The 23,858-nt window shown below is 41.5% G+C and overlaps 1 long non-coding RNA gene across 9 annotated transcripts in view; it reads right to left on the minus strand.

Annotated features, from left to right (window-relative positions):
• Nucleotides 1–21,371: 21,371 nt before the first annotated feature.
• Nucleotides 21,372–23,858, minus strand: part of LOC123613607 (uncharacterized) — a 387,060-nt gene continuing 384,573 nt past the window's right edge. For all 9 annotated transcript variants that reach the window (XR_012500541.1, XR_012500538.1, XR_012500539.1 and 6 more), the window contains one exon: nucleotides 21,372–23,504. This is a non-coding gene — a long non-coding RNA (uncharacterized LOC123613607). The remainder of the gene's footprint in view (nucleotides 23,505–23,858) is intronic.

A 23,858-nucleotide genomic window follows, 5' to 3' on the forward strand; every position in this document is an offset into this window, starting at 1 on the left:
CATACTCAATGCTTTATAGTATTCCTTTGTATATATATCTCACTATTTATGCATTCTGCTATTTAATGGCTAATTGGGTGATCTCCAGCCATGTAATATACAGGCTATTACAGATAGTGCAATAATAAATTTTCTTGAGCAAATCTTTTGATAATAAACACCCATTTCTTTAGTGTCCGCATTCAGGAGTAGAATTGCTGAGTAACATCAGATCAACTTCAAGGGCCAAACCGTCTTCCGAAGAACTTGTATGCTTGGTGTTTTTCAGAACATGTTAGTTCTTCTGGTGTGTGCAGTCTTTTATTTTTAGCAAGGTTTTTGTTTTTTTCTTTTTGTTTGTTTTTGAGAATATAGCATGTTCCAAGGCATGTCCCAAGCCCTGGGACAGGTACAAAGAACTGGACCCTGATCTTAGAAATGTGTCTAATAAGAGAGACAGAGAGAGAAAATAACTCCTAGAATTCACGGAGATGAAAGATTATTAAAGATAACTGTCAGATGCAGTGGATGCATCAAGGAAGACTCAACTAGCTCTTTAGAGGAGGTGATAAAGAGTTAGTGAGCTGGTACTAAAGGGCTGAGTAGAACCCAGGTGAGACAGGGAATTGAGATTTATTTGTTAGGTTTTCATGAGGTCAGAGAGCATTTTAAAAAGAGGAGTAACCTAATCAGATTTTTTAAGTAAAATATTGGCCACCGTATTGTGTCTGCAAGGGCAGAAAAAAAACACTGGTGACATTTACATCAAATTTGCTGTAAGGTTAACAATAATAAAGCCTCTGCCGTCTGTGACTGGGTTCAGATCCTGCTCCAGCGTTTAATGACTGTGTGATGGTGGGTAATTCAGCCACAGTGTGCAGTAATTTTTCCAACACTTCCTACCTTCTGGAGTAGTTATGAAGGAGATTAGCCAAGCAAAGGCCTCAGCCGAGCCTGCCAAAGCAGAAGCGCTCTAAAGGTATTAATTACCAGGTTAGATAAAGAGATTAAAAAAAAAAAAAAAAAAAAAAGAACTAGGCTGATTACTTAAGCCATTCCCGTGGAGCATCATGGATGCTTTATGTACAACATGGAAAGCTACAAAAGCTGACCTGTCTGAAAACATCCTCCTATTCTAATTATGCCATCACGTGTTCAACAAGTAGGTCTAGTGAGTGTTTTATGTACGGCATGGAATGGTGATAAAGTTGATATTTTTGGAAACATTCTAATTACACAGTCATGTATGCAATAAATGGGCATTAAGACTCTGCAGGAGGTACGCTTTGTGCTGGACACTCTGAGTCCAAAAGGAAATAGAGCTGCCTCTGCTTCCCGGAGACGGCATGACCTAGTGTGACTCTAACGTGTAGAAGAGGAAGTCCTCCATCCTTTCTGAGATGACCAAGAGGGATGATGGAGATGGTAAGTAAGTGGAGTTCTGAGAGGCAAGCTGGACACAGGGCAGAAATGTGTGGGCACAGCAGGGGACAGGGGACGGCATGACAAACAAAGAGAATAGAATTTATTAGAAGGAGAGGGAAAAAGAGGCTATCTGAGGCCACTCATTCTGCCTACGGCATGCTAATACCATGACAGGAATAATTCATCTGCTATTTCATTCCATCAATCTTTACTGAGTGATGACTTTGTCCCAGGAAGGGTTTTAAGCACTGAGGATGCAGCCATTTATATCAGAGGATCCTGCCATCTTGGAGTTCATATTCTGCTTTGTTGAAAGAGACAACGAAGAAGTAAATGAATAAATGAATAAAATAACAGACAGTATACTAAATGCTGGAGAGGACACAGAACAGGTGATATGATGATGTGGACGGTTTAGGTAAGAGGGATGGGGACCAGAAAGTGTTTTCGAAGAGATGACGTTGGAGCTGAAGTTTTAAAAGACTGCGGAAAGAATACTCCAAGGAGAAGGGGCTTGAAACCCAAGGTCTCCAGGTGGGATTCAGCTGGAGAAACTGAGTTTGGTGACACAGACAAGGGCCAGCTCACATGGAATCTCAGAGGACAACGTTAGGTGTGGATTTTATTCTAACTAGCAGTGGGAAGCCACTGAGTGAAATGGATGTAGAATGGTTGCGCAGAGAAGTGGCACAACCGGAAAAGCCCACTGTGTGGCATGTGACATCGGAAGAGCAGCAGAGGAAAAGGGAAGTCTGTCCACTTGCTCGAAGAGCCCTTCAAGGTCAAGTCCAGGGTCTTTCTTTTACATCAGAAAGTCTAGACATGAATACCTCCGACATAAGCTTCAATTCACTTAGTCACTTTTATTTGGGAAGATACCACATCACGCTGACAACCTCCTAGGAATATGCTGATTGGCCAATCCCTGAACAAAGCTGCATCCAATCAAAAATATCGATTGTTCCTTCCCTGACAGCCTCTAGGGTGGGGCTGATGGCTCTACTTTAAAAAAAAAAATCCAAAATAAATAAAAGAATGCAAAATGTTAATCAAAAGTAAACAAAAGGATTGGATAAAAAAAGCCCCCCCACCTCCTCCCCTCTACTGACTTTTATTGTCTTTGCTGTGGGGCCCGCAAGGGAATTTTAGGTGAAATTCCCCCTTCAGCCTCCAGGAAACGGTACTTTGTTCAAGCAAAGCAGTTGCCCTGCCGTGCGGCTCTGTGTAGTCCACTGTGACCAGGCCGTGGCTTGTTTACATCCAGCTTGAAGAGTGTCAGAACACCTAACCCTCTTCCTGCCTCCCTGATTTCTCAGTAGAAGAGACAGTCAAATGAACTCTCCATATTATGGGCCCCAAGAAGCAGGCACAGGAGGCATGACTCAGGAACACGGGTTAGTTTGGAAAATGGAGGTTTTCACCACACAGGTGGTTTAAGTGATGTGTATTAGCTGGATCTACAATGGACCAAGACAGCACACTGCAGAGAGATGGCCAGGGATGGGAGTCATTGCAAAATAGTAATGTAACCTTCTTTCCTTGGATTTTTTTATTATGAATCTTTGGCTGTACAGAGGAAGTCAATAATTCCTAGCTTGAGCATCTTTTAGAATGCTGGTAGCTAGATAGCTAGGTATGAAAGATAAAATGAGGCTCAAGTCGAATCTTGGTCTTAGAACCCACACATGGCTTCCCGCCTTGGGCATTTCCAGGACCCAGTCGTTGAAATCCAGAACATTTAATTAGTTATTACCTCTGAGCACACTGTTTAGCAACATCATGCTACTTGTCCTCTGTCCCTGCAGATAATTCTGGAAACTCGCCTTACTAAGGCTTGAAAACAAATTTAAGCGTTAGAGTAAATAAAAGAAAATTTGACTGAAAAAAAAGATACAATAAATTCCAAAGCCAAAACTAGAGTTGTAGAATCCTTTCACTGCTCATCCACCACTGGCACAGCTTAATAGAATTTTCATTTATTTCTAAGAACCAGTGCTTTGGAAATATCTACTCAAGTTTCTAAAGCACATCCCCTTTCAACATACATGTTGATGGAGTTAAAGGTACCTTTCTTCTCTGTAATGTTCTTATTCAGAAAGATGATTTGTTACCGCCAGACCTGACAAAACCTCAGGTCAGGGATTCTACTCAAAGTAATCATAGAGTCTTTTCTGTTTCAAACATTTTATCACCTTTTTGTTCCACGAAGTGATGCATTTGGAGCTATGAAATATTGATCAACAGACTAGCCCTCGACATTCTTATCTGTAATAATTAAAATTAGTTAAACGCCTAGAGGAATAAATTTCATCCTCTTTGCCCGGAAGCAGTCTTCCTTAGTTGATTTAGAAATTTCAGTTGTGATTGTTGCAATTGTAAATTTCATTTTGTGCTTAAAGCCTGATTATCCCAATCACTTAGAAGTAACATCAAGCTGGGGTCAGACATCAAAGGAAAAGCTCTGTTTGCTTCTCTGCCTTCCAATGATGCTTAATTTATGCCTCCCTATTTTTCTTTTTTAGCAATTCTGCATTTTTACTCTAGTATTCTTTAAAAAAATTTAGGTCTATATTCAGAGGTAATAGATCATGAGGCTAAATGTAACTGAAATTAAACTAATAAAAGGTCAGACATGTGCTTCACTCAGAATCTAGAGGCAAGTTGCTATGAGAATAGTTCAGAAACTTACCAGCTTTGCAGCCCCCAGTAGCTGCTTAATAATGTCCATTCTTAGTATTGCTAATAAATCATTAGGTGAAGCTTCTCCTCTCCATTGTCTTCACCTCCCATTTCCCTCCCCACCGCTACCCTCCTAAAAAAAAAAATACCAACAAGAAAAACCAAATTCTTCCTTTTGTGAACTTCCCCGTATTGGCTGTCAAAGAAAAGTACCATATGAGATAGCTCATACGTGGAATCTTAAAAAAAAAAGAAAAGAAAGAAAGAAAGAAAAGAAAAAGACAAATGAATGTAAATACAAAACAGAAACAGACTCATAGACATAGAATACAAACTTGTGGTTGCCAAGGGGGCAGGGGGGTGGGAAGGGATAGACTGGGATTTCAAAATGTAGAATAGATAAACAAGATTATACTGTATAGCACAGGGAAATATATACAAGATCTTGTGGTAGCTCACAGCGAAAAGAAAATGTGACAATGAATATATGTATGTTCATGTATAACTGAAAATTATGCTCTACACTGGAAATTGACACAACATTGTAAACTGATTATAACTCAATAAAATAAAATTTTTAAAAAATGACAATAGAGAATGATACAAGCCTGGAACACCCTGTAGGTTCTTGTTGTTTGTTTGTAGGTGAGAAATAAACACACATCATTTTTTTCTGTAAGATGATATGCTTGATATGGTCAATAAAACTTTAAAACTGCCAGTGATTAAAAAGAACTTCTCCAATTGAAATATTTTATTGGTTATTTTGATGTCCTGCAATAAGTACTTTTGATAAATTTGATGTATCATACACACACACACACACACACACACACGCCACATAAGGGTATTTTAAATTTAAGTGCATTTATTTATTTATTTATTTATTTATTTATTTATGTGTTTATATGCTCAGCCATTCTTAAAACTGAACAAATGCCCTGTTTTGAGAATTTCTAGCTTGAAGGAAGTGTATACAATTGAGACCCACTAATATATTCACTTGTTTATAGTTTTAAATCAAGTTATTTATGCTCTTACATATGAAGTATCTATATCTACTGCTTCTGAGCATGGACTGAATTTATCAGCTGTTCATTCTTGGACAACTTGCCTTCATTCATGTAATCTTAAAGCATTAGCATCAAGAGAAAATAAACTCAGTTCAACTTAACCCAAGCCCTTCATTTTCTAATTGAGAAAACCTAGAGGTGGGGAAGATAAATGACTTTCTTCTATTCTTCATTTAATGTTATTCATTGCGTGTCTCGTAACTAAGGACTTAAGGTAACCTATAGATATAAGACAAGGGGATAGAAAATAAATACAGTTGGATCTAAACAGTGGCTGAATTTGGCCACAAATATGGTTCCAGGTGCCCAAGTGGCAAAAACAGTGCAATCTTCACAAAATACAGAACACCTCTGAGCTGCCATCAGTCATTTACTCAGGGGAGGCACAGGGTTCCTGCAGAAGGCTGTGACCCGTGCTTCAATACACTGTACTCGTAACTAGAAAACAAGCAACTGATTCCCAACCTTATCTTTCCCCGCCATGCCTCCCAAATGAATTTTTAACTGTATCTGAGAAAGATTATTGACAATGAAACATCCCTCCCACATTTTGCAATTTCTCTTTCTCTGGAAGTGATTACTCTGTTACTCATTTGTCCTTTGTGACAGTCTTGCCTGTCTGGTCAGCACACACCTGCATCTCATTGCTTCAACCAGACTCTGAGCAACAAGACGGCAGGGGATGACTTTCCTTCTACTTGTCTGCCATGGGGACAGCAGAGTGTCCCACAAGTAGTAACTGTCAAAAGACTAAACATGGAGAATGAGAAGAATTATATATATATATATATATACACATACACACACACATAACATGTATATATATATATACACACACACACACACACACACACACGATATCTTTGCGTACTCATCATTGGTCTACGGATGATTTGGCTAAAAGATGATGGCTGTGCATTTGCGGTCAATCTGCAAAGTTTCATGTCCTTAGAGGCCTGTGAACATAATAAAGGCTTATTTCAAGTGTCAAAATACAAGGAGAAAGTACTTATTTTCAACGGTAATTTCTAGGGGAATTAATTTTTTTGTTTGTTTCAATATTTAAAACAAAATGTTTTCAACATCTTTTGAGCACTGATTCTGTGCCAGGCTTTATTCTGAATGATCTGCACGTACAGATTCATTTCATAGCTAAATACTTCCATATAAGGCTTCATCCAATGCCCCCATCTGATCTGCTGCAAAACTGCCCAGCGTTTAACAAACCCTTCTTTGCCCTCTTACACCTTTCCCTCTGATGCTTCAAAATCGTTCCTGTATTTTTTCCTTTCCTTTCTACTTCCTGTATCATTTATGACATGACGCTGCAAATGCTTATGTGTAAATGTTTACTATCTACTAGAAAAGATCCTATAAATATACCAGATACTATCTTGGGAAAATATATTTAACTTTTAAAAAATATTCATGATACTGTATAGTAATTACCTATGGGTAATTACTGTTAGCAGACACTATGCAAATGATTTTTCATTCATCACCTAATGTAATTTTTACAACTTGGAAATGTTAGTTCTAACAACAGTGAAATGTAGGGGATATTGATTCACCTCACTGTAAAGTTCAAAAACTGAGGCTGAACAAAGTAACTTAGCTAGTGTGTGGAGAAGCCTGAATTTAAATTCAGTTCTGTATGATTCCAAAGTATGCGATGTTATTTCCATATACATTACCTCTGATTTTACTTAAAGTCCTCTGCCACTGGTCCCAACCACCCTATCCACCACCATTCATCACTCCCTTCCCTCCTGCTCAATAATGTCTAAACAGGTCCCATTTATAGTTTATCATTTGTCTAAAAGAAACTTCAAACTCTATCTCCTGAATTTCCATTGGGAAAAATCTTTCTTACTTCTGGTCTACTATAGCTGTGATCTGTAACCATCCTTAAGACATGTTACCATATTCTTATTTGATGTTTAATGGACTCTGCCAGCTGACAAGCTCCTTGAAAAAAGGAAACCAATCTGTATATTTTTTCCTAGCACCGACATTGCAATCAGTAATTTTTAAATTAATTAATTAATTAATAGACATCAATTTCCTCCTTCCAAATTTGGACTGAGCACCAAATAGTTCATGGAGAAGACGTCTGAACTCAGAAAGTAATTTCATCTTATGCATAACATCCTTTCAAAATGGGAAGATGATTGCTAGAAAATTAATTTGTAGAGGAAGCCTCTTGCTTATAAAGGGTAGTTTATAACCAAGGGGAGAAGAAAAAGGGAAACAATGAGAAGAAAAAAGGGTTGAATAAAACAGAGGATAGGCCACAGTGGGAGAAGGAAGTGAAGAGAGAGGGAGTGGCAAGGACAGTCAGCCCTGTACCACGGATATGAAACCTGTAGATACAGAGGACTGACAATGGGCCTGGAGCATCCACAGCAGAGGGTCCTGGAACCAACCCCTGTGCACACTGAGGAACGACTGTATAAGCAAAAAAGGAAGGAGGAAGAAGAAGAGGACAAGGAGAAGGAGGGAAAAAACCAACAAGAAAGCAGGGAGTAGGAAATTAGAATAGAGAGCGACATGAAACTAGGATGCTGAAGTAAGTCATTCAGAGCTGATCCAGAGAGGGCAAAATTTCAACGTTTGGTTAGGTTTTCTAATTAATGTTTGAAAACTTACAAGTCTTATTAAGATCCTGATTGCAGTGAAGATTTGCCCAAATCTGAAAATTTTGCCTAAACATAGATAGCTTTGGTTTAATACATTCTGTTCTTTAAACACGTTTTTTTTTTTTTCCCTTATTCCTTCTTATTTCCTATGAAAGAAGAAAGAACAGCACTGAACAATCCTTTTGCTATTAAATGACATATGGTATCTCTTCTTTTCCAAGCTTCCTTGCCAGGGTCAGGAAGGATTCGTGGCTTTTGAAAGATCGTCAAACACTCTGGTCCTGAAGCTAATCTGAAGTGTCTAGAGACAGGATGTGTCCACAGTGTCCATGAGACACTTCGGGTAAAGTTTAAGGCATCTTGGAGCGGAGTGTCTTCTTGGTCTCTGGCTGAAATTCTACACTCTCCAAGAGCAAGTCTCCTTCCTTCTTTGGCTGTTTCAATCTTCATATACTTGTGGCAGGAACATTTCCCTTGGAATCTTCCAGAGGTTCCATAGTCTTCCTAAATGTGTCCTAAGGCAATCATTGGGAAGTAAGATGCCCAGAAGTCCAGAAGGATTTGCTTCATTCCATCAGTGTATTCAGGCCCGAAAGCATTCTTCTGGCTCTTGTTGAAATTTTAGCGGGGTCATTTACTCCCCTACTGCAGCAAGGTGCCAGATTCAAAGATGGCATTCCAGGTGAGGCCTCACCAGGATCCCAAGAGAGAAAATGTTCCTGTGGAATGGAGAATTTCCTCCTGCTGCTGAAAGCAAACCAAGCTCCTTTCCACTCAAATATCACGTTGCGAACTCCTCTGAAATTTGCCCTCTCTCATGTCCCTCTAGGTCTTTTCTTGGTCTCGCTGATTTTTGGGGTCTGAACTCCCCTGGAATACCTGTGTTTCTCATTAATTTTGACAGATGTGTTTCCCTTCTCTCTGAATGGAATCTTGGCATCCTCAAGTCGGTCTAGATTTCTAACCTCCACTCCTAGTGTTTGTTTCTGTGGTCTTGGAGGACATTCTCCTCCGCCTCATCTCATCCCTCGCAGGTAATGCCCTTGGTCCAATGAGGCAGAGTGAAGCTGAGCGCAGTCAGCAGCACATGCCGGTTCCTTACTCACTGGCTTGGCTTCCCACCGTTGAGCACATCCTGAGTCATTCGTAGTTGAACCAGCCTTTCCCCCTGCAAGGTTACATCAGTGGCAATCCTTTGCGGTGCTCATGCTAATGGGCTCTGGTTTTGAATTCTGGCATACCAGAAACAACGTATTCATTGGACGCACGCAGCTCAAGCCATTTCATTCAGGTGCCATAGGGTACCACATTCCACCAACCGGAGTTGAAAAACAGACATTACATTCCTTCCACCGCTTCAGCCTGCAAGAGAAGAATTTTTCCATCCCCTCAGAAACCCATGAAAAGCCCCACTCTGTAGGTCTACTCTAAGCTCTCTTAGGAAAAATTGGCTAAATGGAATTTCCTAAACAGTTCCATGAGCTGTTCAAGGGCTGCACACAGAAAGAGCTCCGGGGGCAAACAAGATGGGGAAAATGTCCTAATGGCTACATATGCATATTAGAGAACGTGCAGATACATATTAAAGTTTCTTAGAAGATAGGAAATAAAAAAAATGATTTTACTTTCTCTAAACAGAAGTTTTCTAAACTTATTAGACAGTGACTCATTTTAATTAAATACCCATCGCAGATACACAGGACAAAGGTTACAGGTACATGAGTCTGCTGCCTGGTCACCCATGAGGATTTGGGTTTCCCCACTCAGTTTCCTTTTTTCTCTCTTTGAAGGGGGAGGTAATTAGGTTTTATTCACTTATTTATTTTATTTTTCAGAGGTGGCACTGGGGATTGAACCCAGGACCTTGTGCATGCTAAGCACGCGCTCTACCACTTGAGCTGCACCCTCCCCCTTCCACTCAGTTTCTTTTATTTCTTCACTCTCTGCAGTTGCCCAAGGTGCTCTTTAGGCTTCAGCCATCAAGAAACAAGAGAAAAGTTGGAGGAACAGAAGGATAAGAAGCTCAAAGAACAGAACTTTATGGAAGATTATATTTTCCAAAGATGGCTGCACTGACGTATTCCATCCACATGCTTTCCTTACACTGTGACTTCAGCCGAGAGGTGGATCTATGCTGCTTTCCCTTGAACCTGGACAGGCCCTATTACCACTGTGACAGATGGAGAGTTGCTGAAGGGATGTGCTCTGTCTTCTGAAGCTAGGTTGTCCTAAGTGTTACAGCTTTCACTGGGCACTCCCTCTCGGAAGGCTCACCAGCCTCCATGTTGTGAGACATCCCAGGTCACATGGAGAGGCGACACACAGGTTTTTTGCCCAACGGCATCAGCTAAGGTCTCAGTTAAGAGCTAGTACCAACTGCCAGACATGTAATGATAAAACTTTTGGATGATTTCAGGCCCCCTCTTTTGAGCTTCCCCAGTTGACAGCAAGTGGAACAGAGATGAGTTATTCCCAGAGAGCCCTCCTCCAATGAAAGAATCAGAGGGAAATGAGTGTTGTGTTGGTTTAAGCAACTAAGTCCTAGGGTAATTTGTTATGTAGCCATAGGGGCTGGAATGAGCTGGGAGAGCCCTTGGGGAGTGGAGATGGTTCTGATTTAGTTCCGTTTTTGAGATGCATTATGATGGCGACAATTACCAATCAATGACAAGTAACTGCTAACAAGACAGCAGTTCTTTTCTAGAGTTTGAGGGACCCATAAATACAACTTAAAGTTCTGAGTTCCTTTTCCCTTAGCAAAAAAAAATCACTCAAACACTTATCATATTTCCTCTTGAGACACTGTTTATTCAGTAGTTTCACTAGTTCTGGAGGGGCTGTCAGCTGAACCTCCAAGTTTCCCCATGGCTGTCTCCCTGTCCTCTTCAGAATTAGCCAAACTGCCACCCCTTGAGAGAAGCCCTCCCTTTCTTCTCTCTGTCCCCTTCACAGCATTTCCTGTGATATGAATATTTCACTGCTTTGATGGCGTGTTGATGGGTTGTCTCTTCCCACTAGAATAGAGTTTTCTTTCTTGCTTTAGTCACCACCGTATCTTCAATACAGTGCCTGTCTAGAGAAGGTATTTGTTAAGTGAGTGGGTAAAAGCAAAAGGTTGAGAGGTCCCTGTCCTGGCTTCCAGGGCTGCCTTGTCACTACATAAGCATGGAAGCCAGACCTCCGTGCCCAGTGCGTTGGCCACAGTGATGGCGGTATGTAGATTGCCTCCAAGAGCCCCTGCTCCACTCTTCTGGGGTTCAAGTCTCGAGGGTCTCCCTTGACCTGAGGTTCAACTCTGGCAAATCCTTATGTTATTTAAGCTGATTTTTTTTTTTTAACCACAGAAATTGCATTCAATCATTTGAAGATCTAGGTTATAGTTTCATCTGATAAAGCCATTTGTTTTGGGAACATTAGGTCCTTGCAGACACACCTTTGTCCTCAGGCTGGTCTATCTGTTCCAGACATTGTCCAAACAGACTAACTGGGGTAAATATGACCAGACCCCATTCATAGCACTTTGCAAGTCCTCTCCCAAGAAAAGGCTTAGAGGGATAATAATGTAATTTAATTGTCTAAACGAGGACACTTCGGAGAGTAAAATGGAATTCTGTTAATAATTACATCCAGGAAAAGACGTCATACTTTGTTTTCTAAAGTCCAGATGGTGTCAAGAAAACAAAGATACATATGTATACCCGTAAAATTTTCAGCATTGGCAGAATGAAGAGCCATCAGTATTTTGGCTTCTAACATGCATTTTATGATCAAAAAGGGTTTGATGCTTTTTGAGGGGGAGGGAGGTAATTAAGTTTACTTATTTATATATTTTTAATGGAGGTACTGGGGATTGAACCCAGGACCTTGTGCATGTTAAGCATGCACTCTACCAGAGCTATACGCTCCCCCATAAAAGGTTTTGATGTCATCATTTTATCCATTTTCTTTATTTTCACAGTGCCTTTTTGATGCAGGTGACAATAGTCAGGGACAGGAAACAGAATTTCTCTGGAAAACATTTAACTGCAAAGAAATTAATATGGGGCTATGCACAGAGATGTGTGTAGGGTTTTTTTTTTTTTACATTGTTTACATACATATACACACACACATATCTATAAATATCACTTTAGCTACATTCACTTCATTATATATACATATATGTCTGTATATGTACACATATTAATTAATGTATGTTTAACTAATAGACTTCACTTCTTAGAGCAGTCTTAGGTTTACAGAAAAATTGAAATTATAGAGAATATCCAGATACCTCCTCTACCTGGAACTGTTTCCCCTGTTGTTAACATCTTGCAATAACGTGGTCCATTTGTTACAACTGATGAACCAATATTGATGCAACATTACCAGCTAAAGTTCAAAGTGAACGTTAGAGATCACCTTTTGTGTTTCACCTTCTATGGACTTTAACAGATGCATAATTACATGCATCTACCATTGCAGTATCACACAGAATAGTGCAGAATGCTCTGGAAGTCTCCTGGGCTCCACCTCCTCGCCCCTCCCTCTCCCCACTACCTCTAGCAAACACTGATCTTTTTCTTGTCGGTATCGTTTTGCTTTTTCCAGAATGTGACATAATCAGAACCATAGAGGATATAACCTTTTCAGATTAGCTTCTTTCACTTAATTAATATGGACTTTTTCCCCATTCCTTTCCGTGACTTGATAGCTCAATTTTTTTTTATTACTGAATAATACTTCATTGTCTGGAGGTACCAGTTTATTTCCCTACTCACTTAGAAAGGACATCATGGTGGCTTCCAATTTTTGGAATAAAGTTGCTGTAAACATCCATGTGAAGGTTTTTGTGTGAACATTAGTTTTCAACTCATTTGAGTAAGCAGCTAGGAGCATGATTTCTGAAGTGTACAGATTCTGTAAGATTATGTTGAATTTTGTGAGACACCGCCTGTCTTCCAAAGTACACTTTTGTATTCCCACCAACAACAAACGAGGGTTCCCGCTGCTCTTTGAGACATGGATAGCTTTAATGGAAGCAACAGAAGATGTTGAAGAGCTCAGACTAGCAACAGCTGGAAGCCGTTAGCACTCCTAGACCTGAAGGGGAGGGGAAGGGAAGCCAGGTTGGCAGAGCCCAGGGAGAACTGGAACCAGGAAGGAGCCATAATCACGGAAGTCTGGAGACACCACCAGTGAAGCGGTGCCAAGGCCAGGTGGGGCCAGGGGATACGTACCCCGATTCTTTCTCCTCCAACACCCTTCTCCTGCCAGCACTCCCATTAGCTGAGCCGTGTAGAAACTAGAGAACAAGAGAATTCCCCTGACTTTGTCAGTAAAGGTCAGCCCCCAGGGATGCAGAGCAGGGCAGGAAGAGTGGCTGATGGCTCTGCAAGACGGGGGGGAGTACACACAGCACCACACAACTACGGTCAAGATAGTAACATGGATGGCCGTGGAGATCATCATTCTAAGTGAAGTAAGCCAGTAAGAGAAAGAAAAATACCATATGATATCACTCATAAGTGGAATCTTTTAAAAAAAAAAAAAAAAGACAAACAAACTTAGTTACAAAACAGAAGCAGTCTCACAGACATAGAAAACAAACTTACGGTTACCAGGCTGGGTGGGGGATGGGAAGGGATAAACTGGGAGTTTGAGATTTGCAGATACTAATTACTATATATAAAATAGATAAACAGCAAGTTTATACTGTACAGCACAGGGAACTATATTCACTATCTTGTAGCAACTTCTGGTTAAAAAAATATGAAAACGAATATATGTATGTTCCTATGTGACTGAAGTGTCATGCTGTACACCAGAAATTGACACAACATTGTAAACTGACTATACTTCAATAAAAATATATTTTAAAAAAGACAGTATAGTGAGCAACAATGTCACGAGCAGTGTTGTTTTTTGAAGGTTTTTTAAATGATGTATCACTATTTTTTTTTGGTAGAGTGTGTTACTGAGTCATTTCTAAAATGTCTTGAAACAGAATCTGGAGATAAAATCACCAGTGGTGTGGAGTATGTCCCTCCAGGACTTCCTGTCCAACCTGTTCTCCCTGGTGAGTGTCCCCCTAACCATCCTGGCAGGTGGGTGTCCACGCGACTTCAGATCTTCAGAATGAAGGAGTCCTGTCCTTGTCTATCAGTTATGGTGCTAAATAATACTGCTTTCGCATGATTGCTCCCAGGTGAAATTCCATCAAAACCCAATGTCTGTTCTCGGAATCTACACAGCAGTGTTATGGTCAACAGCACTGTTGGCTGTCTCTTGGTAGCTTCCCTTGTCTATGAAGTCCCTTTTGTTCAATCAGACAAAGAACTTTCCTATGAATGTGGAAAAAAACAAAACCAAAAACATTCACTGTTTTTGCTTTTGAACCTTTGATATGCAGGGTCCCCTGGAGCACAGGCACAGGGAGGGACGGCAGGGAGGGGGGCATTTCTCTTCTGGTTCAGAGTTTCCCACCCTCAGCACTTGTTGACATTTGGGGTCAGACAACCCCCTGTTGTCAGGAGCTGTCCTGTGCATTGTGGGATGTCTGGCAGCAACCTCCCTAGTTGTGACAATCACAAATATCTCCAGATATTGCTAAGTGGCCCCCATTGGGCAAAGTCTCTTCCAGTTGAAAACTACTACCCCAGTAGAAAGGAGGAGCTACTTTCGACCTGCATCGTTGCCATAGTAACTTAATGGTGATCTCCACTTCTTGACAGTTATGATTCCGTTCTTTGTAACCAAAACCTAGGTCCCAAGTTGTTACGAAATGCCACCTTCCAGAAAATTCTGTCAGGAGTAGATGCCTTTTCTGACCCAAACTGTCATTCCTAATTCACTCCCTTTTCACTCACACTCACATAATTCCTGGTTGGATCCTAGCTATCCTTAGCAAATCTCAGCATCCCTTGTGGCCATATGGTTGGGTCATTGATGATACATACAGCTGCAGTGGAATTTCAAACGACAGTTGGAATAAAGACTGGGTGCTCTAGAATTTCTATGCTGCACACAGTTAGAAGTACTGACGTGTGCCTTCACCCAATCATGTCATTGAATAGTGACCCCTCATAATTTACCATATTTACCTGATGGTCCTTATTAATTCAGTGCTCTCATTTCTATCTAGAATATTAGCAGCTTTTCTCTTTTCTGCCTTTATCTCCCTTCAAGTGTTTGAAGAGGAAGAAATTCTCAAACTACCCAACCTCTTCTTACATTGGAGGCAGTTTTATTTATTTATGTTTTTATATCCTGCCTCATTCCAAAAAAAGGTTTCGAGGAGAATGAAGACATTGGATGGCATGGGTCAGTGAGAGAGCAACTGGAAACGACATTCCCCAATTCAACACTGTTTTCTGAAACAATGTCAAGCCCTTACAAGGATGGGAAAATAACGAAGTCACATACCGTGAAAGTCAAGGATTCTCTCTTAGGGAATAAGTGTCCTCAAGCTACTGTCCTCCCAGTCCATGTGTGAGCTTAACAGTTTGGAATGTCAACAAGAAGGGAGGCTGGGGGCAGAGGGCTGCAAGAGGCTTCACAGGCCACTCACTGATCAATGCAAGGAAAGGAGTCAAAGCTGGGTGCTCTTTGGAAAGGGCGCACAAACTAACCATGCTGAACCAACATGCAAGAGAGATTTATCTTCCCTAGACATGGACAGACTACAACAAGAATCCTGAGCCAGCAGATCTCCTGAATATAATACTTTATAGCGGATGGGGCTGAAAATCTGTTCAATAAATGGTGATACCTTGTGTTGTCTGTCTTTCAACATCCCTCACTGACAAACCTTCCAAATGTTCAGTCCAGCCAGGGAGATGCAATTGTTCACTTTATTTACAACAGTCTTCAAGACCAAATCTGGGCTTGAATTTTTCTATGCTGACTCATAGTTTAAAGAAAAAAGAAAGAAAAAAAGGAGCGAAAGAACAGTATGCAATGGGTCCAGCTGAGGACACTTAGTCTGCCTGCTGTGGTCTTTCAAAAGAAGGACTAGATGTTTGAAAGCCAGCTTTTGAGTGACAGCCCAATCATCAGAGATGGTTCAAGCTCATCAGACCAGAGATGTCATCTGAAACCCTTGCCACAAGTTGTTCAGGACACCCTCAGTCATTAGCATGCTTCAAAAGAGCAGACATCAAGTCACAGGTACTCATCCACTCTGCAGAGTCAGCAGTCACTTCAGCTGGGACAGCAGGGAACTTGGACCAGCCTGTGTTGCTGTGACCCAAGCATCTTGACCAGAAACAGGGCTGGAAGCATAGGCACAACCCTGATAGAACAAAGACATGGAGGATGAGGATGTCAGTTTGGCTAGTGTAGAGCAGCACTGTGCAAAAGAAATATGATGCAAACCATGTATGTACCTTCAAATATTCTAGTAACCACATTTTAAAAAGTAAAAACAAGCAAGGAAAATGAACTTAAGTAATATACATCATGTAACCCAATATGTCTAAAATATCATTTCAACATGAAATCAATATAGAAATATTTAATGAAATAGTTCACATTCTTTTATTCATACTGTCTTAGAAAACCGATGTGTATTTTACACCATGTGCTGCTGACAACACATGTGGCCATCGGTATGTTGTTCGGTGCAAGTCTAAGGAAACGGCATACAAATTCTAACTTCTCAGTTCCCTATGACATCAGGACCTGCCACAGTCTATCAATGGAGTGACTTCGTCAGCATGACTTGGAAACAGGGTACAGTAGCCCATAGCAACAGCAGGAGAGCTGGACCCCGTCTCGGTGGCTAGTTAGTTGTGTGACTGTCACAAGCCACTTGGACTTCCCTTTTCTCATCGTCTGACTGAGGGAGTTGCAGTAGTTGATCTGCCAAGCACACCTAAAGGCTCAGACATCTGGGATTATGAAGGACGCCAGTGGTGGTTTTAAAGATATGTTCACAATGTCTTTTGATACTTGTCCCCACAAGAGAGGAAGCCTAACTCTCCTCCTTTTCAGTATGTTTTGGACCTGGTGACATGCTCCTAGTAAATAGAATATGGTTAGAGTCTCTCGGTTTTTCTCTCATTACCTGCTCTGGGGCAAGCCAGCTGCCATGCCGTGAGGATATTCACAGAGCCTATGGAGAAGCCCACATTTTGAGGAACTGAGGTCTGCCAGGATCCTTGTGAATGGACTTGGAAGCAGATCATCCTCTGGTCAAGCCTTGAGATGAATGCAAGCAAGAGGGCAGCTTGATTATGACCTCATGAGAGACCCAGAGCCATAAGCACCCAGTTAAGCTACTCTGGGATTTCTGACCTACAAAAACTGTGACATAAAAATCTGTGCTGCTTTAAGATGCTAAATTTGGGGAAATTTGTTACACAGACAGAGCTAGCTAATACAATACTGCTGGAATATGAAAGACAATTTGAACGAGCTAAAAAAAAAAAAAACAGGTTGACTACAAGCAAGATGGCACAAGGCCACTCTTTCCATCAGGCATGGACACTTCCAGGAAGCAGCAGTGGAGAGCAGACCCGCCAACTGTAATAAGTCATGTTAATTGAGCACTTTTGTTTGCTCCACACTGTTTGTCCAGGATTATATAGGTTGTAAAAGACAAAATTATGATTTGAACATTGTCTACATCTACAACGCTTCATGAAATTAGGTGGATGTTCTCCCCAAGGCCTGGTTGACAGAAAAGATGCACAGACACTCAATGAAAAGCCCTAAAATAATGACGGCCCCCAGGAAAGTGTGCAAGTCCTGGGCTAAGTCATCTACATTAAGTAATTTTGGTTACTAGCAGCCACAATTACACGTCTGGGGTGCTCTGAGATAAGAAGGCTGACTATGACAGTGGCTCAAATTTTCTTAAAAACTAAGAATTTCTAATATTATAAATGATGATGTAGCAGTTAGTGAAGGAGAACTGATGGCATCTGGATTCGGAAGACTGGTTATTTTGGGGAATCAGTTTTTCAGGGAGCAACAATGGGGAGGTGAGATGTTTTAAGTACATGATATACAAGAGACAGTGAACAAAGTGGCTCTTTTAACTGGAAACGAAAAACTGATGTTAAACCACGGTAGATGACCCTGAAGTTCAAGGTTAGTGAGAATTTCCTATCAGGGAAGACTGAACTTTAAGGCTGTGGAGTTTCCTTTCCCAGAATTTCCCCTCTAAGCTTTCTAGACTATAACACTGAAGGAGGGGAAAGATGGACTCTGTTGGAGAGGCATGACTTTGGGATCAGAGGTGATTTGCAGCCCTTGAGCTTGGGCATGTGTAGGTTTCAAAAACTCAGATGACCACCATGCCTATACTCCAAATTCCTCAACTGTAAAATAAAGATTTATAGCAGTATCTGTGTGTTATGAATGCTATTGATGACTGATACCTCAAACTGACCTAAGTCAACTGGATCTTTCACAATGACTCATCCTTTTTTACTAATATGGATAGCTTTCAATAATTAGGAATAAGTGAGGCCACCTCCCCCTAAACCTCCCCACCAGTTACTATATAACAATAAAAGCAATTCTCAGAGAGAAATTTGCCCCCACTACAAATATCTATTTGCAAGCAGGTACCAAGTGGTAGGAATTCTTGACTTAGTTCTTTGTTCTGCTGGATATTTCTACAGAGCGTTGGCCAGAAGGTTCACTTGAAACAGATAAAAAAATATTCCAGTCGCAGAATTCAGGCCAAGTAACAAAATCCTCCTATAGACAGCTAGCGTCAGGGCCACTTCAAATTCCTAAGCTGAAGATTTTATTCAAAGGTGTGTGGACTCTTGGACTCATCCACCCTGTTCGTGCAAGGGGGTAAGAGCATCTCCCCCACAACTCACACGGCAGGTACAACCCCAAATCCACTAATGAGAAACCAACTCTGAAAGACATTGTGCTAATGTCCCAGGCTTCTGATGGTCACTAAAAACAAAGAGCATTTCAGAGCTTATAGAAGGGCTTTTGAAGTACAGTGGAATGCTAGTAAACCGCAACTCAACATGGCGGTGTTTGTTGATTGACATTGAATAAATACTGCCGCCATAATGATTTTAAGTTATTACCATGACATCCCTGAATGCAGTTAGAAAAAGATGCGTAGGACCAGCTCTCATAAAATGGTTTAAGCTGGCTCCTGGACACCACTGAACACGGTCTTATGATTTGAGTTTTCCAAATGCTGACTACCCTAAGAAACATTCCATGTGAGCAAATAGCTTTGTGTAGTTTATCTCATGTTGTGTAAAAAATTACCTCAAAACTTAGCAGCTTAAAGCCAAACATATTTATTATTTCAGTTTTTGTGGCTCAGGAATCTTGGTATGACTCAACTGATACTCCTTTGCCTCAGGGTCTCTTAAAAGGCTGTGATCAAGGTATTGGCTTCATTTATGGTCTCACTGGAAGGCTTGACAGGGGAAGGATCTACTTCTAAGCTTGATGTAGAGGGTGTGGCCTCAGTTCCTGCTCGCAGTTAGCTAGTGTCTGCCGTGTGGATCCCTCCTGCCCCCTGAGCACAGTCAGCATGGACAAAACACCAAAGAGAGAGAGAGTGAAAGCAAGATGGAGATCACAATGCTTTTATAATCTCATCTCAGAAGTGACTCCCATCACTTTCCCATATTCCACGTGTTGGAAGCAAGTCACTTGGCTCAGCCCACACTGAAAGGTAAGGTTTTACACAAAGGTGTGAATTCCAGGAGGTGGCACTCATTGGGAGCTGTTTTAAAAACAACATACCACAAACTCCTAGAGTTTAGACAAAAATTAACTCCCAAGAATATGTCCCATTGTTCATGCTGGAAGTATTTCAAATTAGATTATAAACAACAAAAACTAAGGAATGTAAGTTGAATAATAAGCCCAGTGAATGTTCAATCACTCTTCCTCCTCCTTCTTGTCCCTACAGCATGGGAGAACTGAAAAGGCAGTTAGAGACTGCAGGCTGGTAGCTGAAAAGCTCTTATTTTGCCAACAAAACCTTGAAGAGAAGAGGACACTTGCCCTCATCACCATCCCCACTGCCTTACGTACAACAGGTTCATGCTGTTGTGTTGCCAGTCTGGCCCCTGCATGATCTGCATCAGAGACCCCTTGACATTGACGACTGTAACGTGCAGATATACCTCTTTTTAAAACTATTCTAAATCTCTTCCCTTCCACGAAGCACGTTTGCCACTCAACAAACACTTCTCCAGTGTTTCTTGTGCTTAAGAAACAGTACTAGGCAAGCCACACGACACAGAGCTGGGTGAAATACAGCATCTTGGCCTGACCACATGAGCCATGTCTCACTTTATTTTCTCATTTCAAACTTTGGCGTTCCAAAGATGGTCAACCTGGTGGGAGAAACCACAGCAAAGGGTGGGGAAAATTCAGAAAACAAAACCTCATTCATTCCTGGAGCAAAGGAGTCCTCATCAGACCACAATGAAGCTATGGATGGTGGCCCAGGAAGATCCCCAGAGCAGAGCAGAAATCATAGACGCAACAGTGGTTCTCCAAGCGCGGTCCCCAAACCAGCCGCTTAGCCATTCCTGGGAACTTAGTAGACATGCAAATCTTGGGCCCCACCCCAGACTTTCTGAATCAGTAACTCTTGGGGTGGGGCCCAGCAATTTGTGTTTTATCAGGTCTGCAGAGTGATTCTGATGATTCCTCTGGTTTGAGAATCACAGTGCTAGGGCAGTCAGAGCTGAAAGCTATCTGACGGCTCATGTGCTCAAACCCCTGACTGTACAGATGAGGAAACGGAGGTGCGAAAAGGTGACACAACTGGTTAATTTCGCCGAGCTAATGAGCAGCTACCTCCCTCGAGCACAGGTAACTTGAGTCCTGAGGTTTCAAGCAGGGCCAGGGGCCGGGCTCCCTGTCAGCCCGGGGCTCCCGCCTAAACCCATTCCTTGGCTCCGAGTGTAGCCAGCGCCTCCGTCCAGTCATGCACGGCACGTCCTGCCAGGTCTGCAGGTGTGGTCCATGTACTCAGAGGTGTGCCACTGGAAGAGTTAAACAATTACCAACCCTTGCCGGCCTTGCTACTCTTTAATGCCACATACCTGCCCCATTACCTGCAAAGGTGAGCTCAGACAGAGGCTATGCTCACACACCTCCCTGGACCCGTGCCAACGCGGAGGGGCCTGGGACTGGGCTCCTGGGGCTCCCACCTTGTTTACACAATTAACATTTGGACAAGAAACTCGAACCTCCCCGACGTACCACACCCTGGAGCACAGGATGGTGAAGGGCACAGAATTCCTGGTATATTCCAGGTATAACCCTCTGAATCACCGTGTGGAATGAACAGACCTCGTAAAGGCACATTATGTGAGTCGGAGAATAGGTTGCAAATGAAATAACAGGAAGCAGTATTTATCAGAGCAAATGATCCCTTATTAAGTAAGAAGAAGGAGAGAATTTTAGCTCCATCCTTCCACACACATGGAGGCTGGGGAGCAAGAGACAAGAAATAAGTCCTCTAGAATTTTTCTAGGTTATCATTTCTATGAATAGGACTAGAGAACAATAATAATAAAACAGTAAAGCTCATGTCCATACCCAAGTCATTGGATACTTTTTAGGTTTTTTCTTTTAAATCCTCATGTCAATTTCCAAACATATTTATTTTTAAAAATTTTTAAACATTTTTTATTAAGTTATAGTCATTTTACAATGTTGTGTCAAATTCCATTGTAGAGCACAGTTTTTCAATTATACATGAACATACATTTATTCATTGTCACATTTTTTTTGCTGTGAGCTACCACAAGATCTTGTATATTGTACAGTACAATCTTGTTTATCTATTCTACATATGCCTGTCAGTATCTACAAATTTTGAACTCCCCTTCTGTCCCTTCCCAACCCCTCTACCTTGGCAACCACAAGTTTGTATTCTATGTCTATGAGTCTGTTTCTGTTTCGTATTTATGTTCATTTGTCTTTTTCTTTCTTTCTTCTTTCTTTCTTTTTTAAGATTCCACATACGAGCGATATCAATATGGTATTTTTCTTTCTCTTTCTGGCTTACTTCACTTAGAATGACATTCTCCAGGGACATCCATGTTGCTGCAAATGGCCTTATGTTGTTGTTTTTTATGGCTGAATAGTATTCCATTGTATAAATATACCACATTTTCTTTATCCAGTCATCTGTTGATGGACATTTAGTCTGTTTCTATGTCTTGGCTGTTGTAAATAGTGCTCCTGTGAACAGTGGGGTGGTACAATATCCAAACATATTTAGAAAGTCCTGATCATGAGGAATGGAGGGAGAGAAGAATGGGTTACCCTGGGTCTAAAGCTAACATGTTTACAAGCAAACAAAGAATTTAGATGACATCTTGTAGGGATGATCTCTGAATTCATACCCACTGATTGCAATGTAGAAGTCTGTTCTAAATAGCGCTTCTCAATGGTGGAGGGTGGGGTGGGAGGAAGCTCAGGGTCCTGAACTGCAAAAGCGTTTTAAAAAATGCCAATGTTCCTCCTTGGGATACAGCATAAGCCTCCTGGGGCTGGGAATGGGGGACCCATGTTCCCAGATATTCTGATATACCATCTCAGCACACCCCGAACAACCCCCTCCAGCTCCAACAAGGACACAAAAATGTGAATACGTAATCCATAGAAATTCTAAAATCCACAATACTAGATTGTGTTCCTGAAGGAGAGAAGCCAAATAATCATCTCTGAATTCTTACACCCTCAAAGCAGAAATCCAAAACTTGTGGCCCCTGCAATGTCTAGCCTACAGACACAATTTTTACGGAGTTGTACACACAGTGTTCAATTCATTTTAAAAAATAAAGTTTTGAATTAGCTACTGCAACAGGTTATATTTTTCAAAGATGATTGCAACACTATTTCCTGGCCATGTGTTTTTTTTAGAATGTACCCCATTAAAAGGCAAAGCCTTGACTCTGGTGGGCTTTTGACTGCTTTGACCAGCAATAGTACAGCTGAAGCGATGCTGTATGATGTCTAAGACCAGGTCATAAAAGGCCACGCAGCCTTCTCCTTGTCTGTAGGAATGCTGGTGCTTGACGCTCTGCCGGGGAGAAGTCCCACACCTCTGGGGCTGCCATGATGTGAGGAAGTCGGGCCACATGGGGAAGCGACACGTGGTTGATCCAAGTAGCAGTTTGGCTCACTGAGTCTTCCCAGCCCAAGAACTAGACATGAATAAATGGCCCTTTCGATGATTCCAGCCCCCAGCCTTCGAGTCCTCCCAGCTGAGGCTTCAGACATGGTGGAGCCGAAACAAGACAAGCCCACTTTGCCTGTGAATTGCGAGCCAAAGAATCCATGAGAATAATAAAATGGTTGTTTGTGAGCGGGTAAGTTTTAAGTTAATTTGTTGTGCAGAAATAGTAACCGGAACAGTTTCCAACATACAGTCATAAAGAGATTTCCCATAACATTTCCAAGTTTCTTGAAAAATTGGAGGATATGGCAGATGGACACCAGGTGTGCCCAAAACGAGGAGTGAGGTCGCTGACCTAGGAGCTCGCAGTTGGGAACGTACCCAATGGACACGGATTCTGCAGAGTCACTATCTCGGCCACTGTGACCTCAGTTTCGATGACAGGAGTTGTTACACTCATCCCGTTGTTTTTCTTACACGGCAGAACTGCGTACTTCAAAGCGGGTAAATAAGACCGAGGGGGCCCTGAGTCTTTTATATCGGCACCTCCTTGCCTGGTTCCTGGATGTGCTTTGAGTTTGCAACCCCTGCCTTGGAATACAGTAAGCACATAATAAATATTTGTTCAGTTTCGAAATTACTCCATCCTTCTTGTTGATTCTATAGTTATCTTTGGATTCTGCTGATAAAAATTTCTTTCTCCATAGGTTTAATGCCATTTAAGACATATTTCTCTTCCTTCTTTCTTTCCTCCCTCCCTCCTTTCTTTCTTCTTTCTTCCTCCCTTCCTTCCCTCCTTCCTCTCTCCTCCTCTTTCTCTCGCTCACTCTCACTCTCTTCCTCTCCTTCTCTTCTTCCTCCCTTCCTTCCTTCCACACTTTCACAGCTGCATCCCTGTTTATAAATCCTAACACTACCCACTGGCTGTCCATTTGCCTTCTAGTC

The sequence above is a fragment of the Camelus bactrianus genome, chromosome 19 (genome assembly GCF_048773025.1).
Source record: "Camelus bactrianus isolate YW-2024 breed Bactrian camel chromosome 19, ASM4877302v1, whole genome shotgun sequence".
NCBI lineage: Eukaryota > Metazoa > Chordata > Mammalia > Artiodactyla > Camelidae > Camelus > Camelus bactrianus.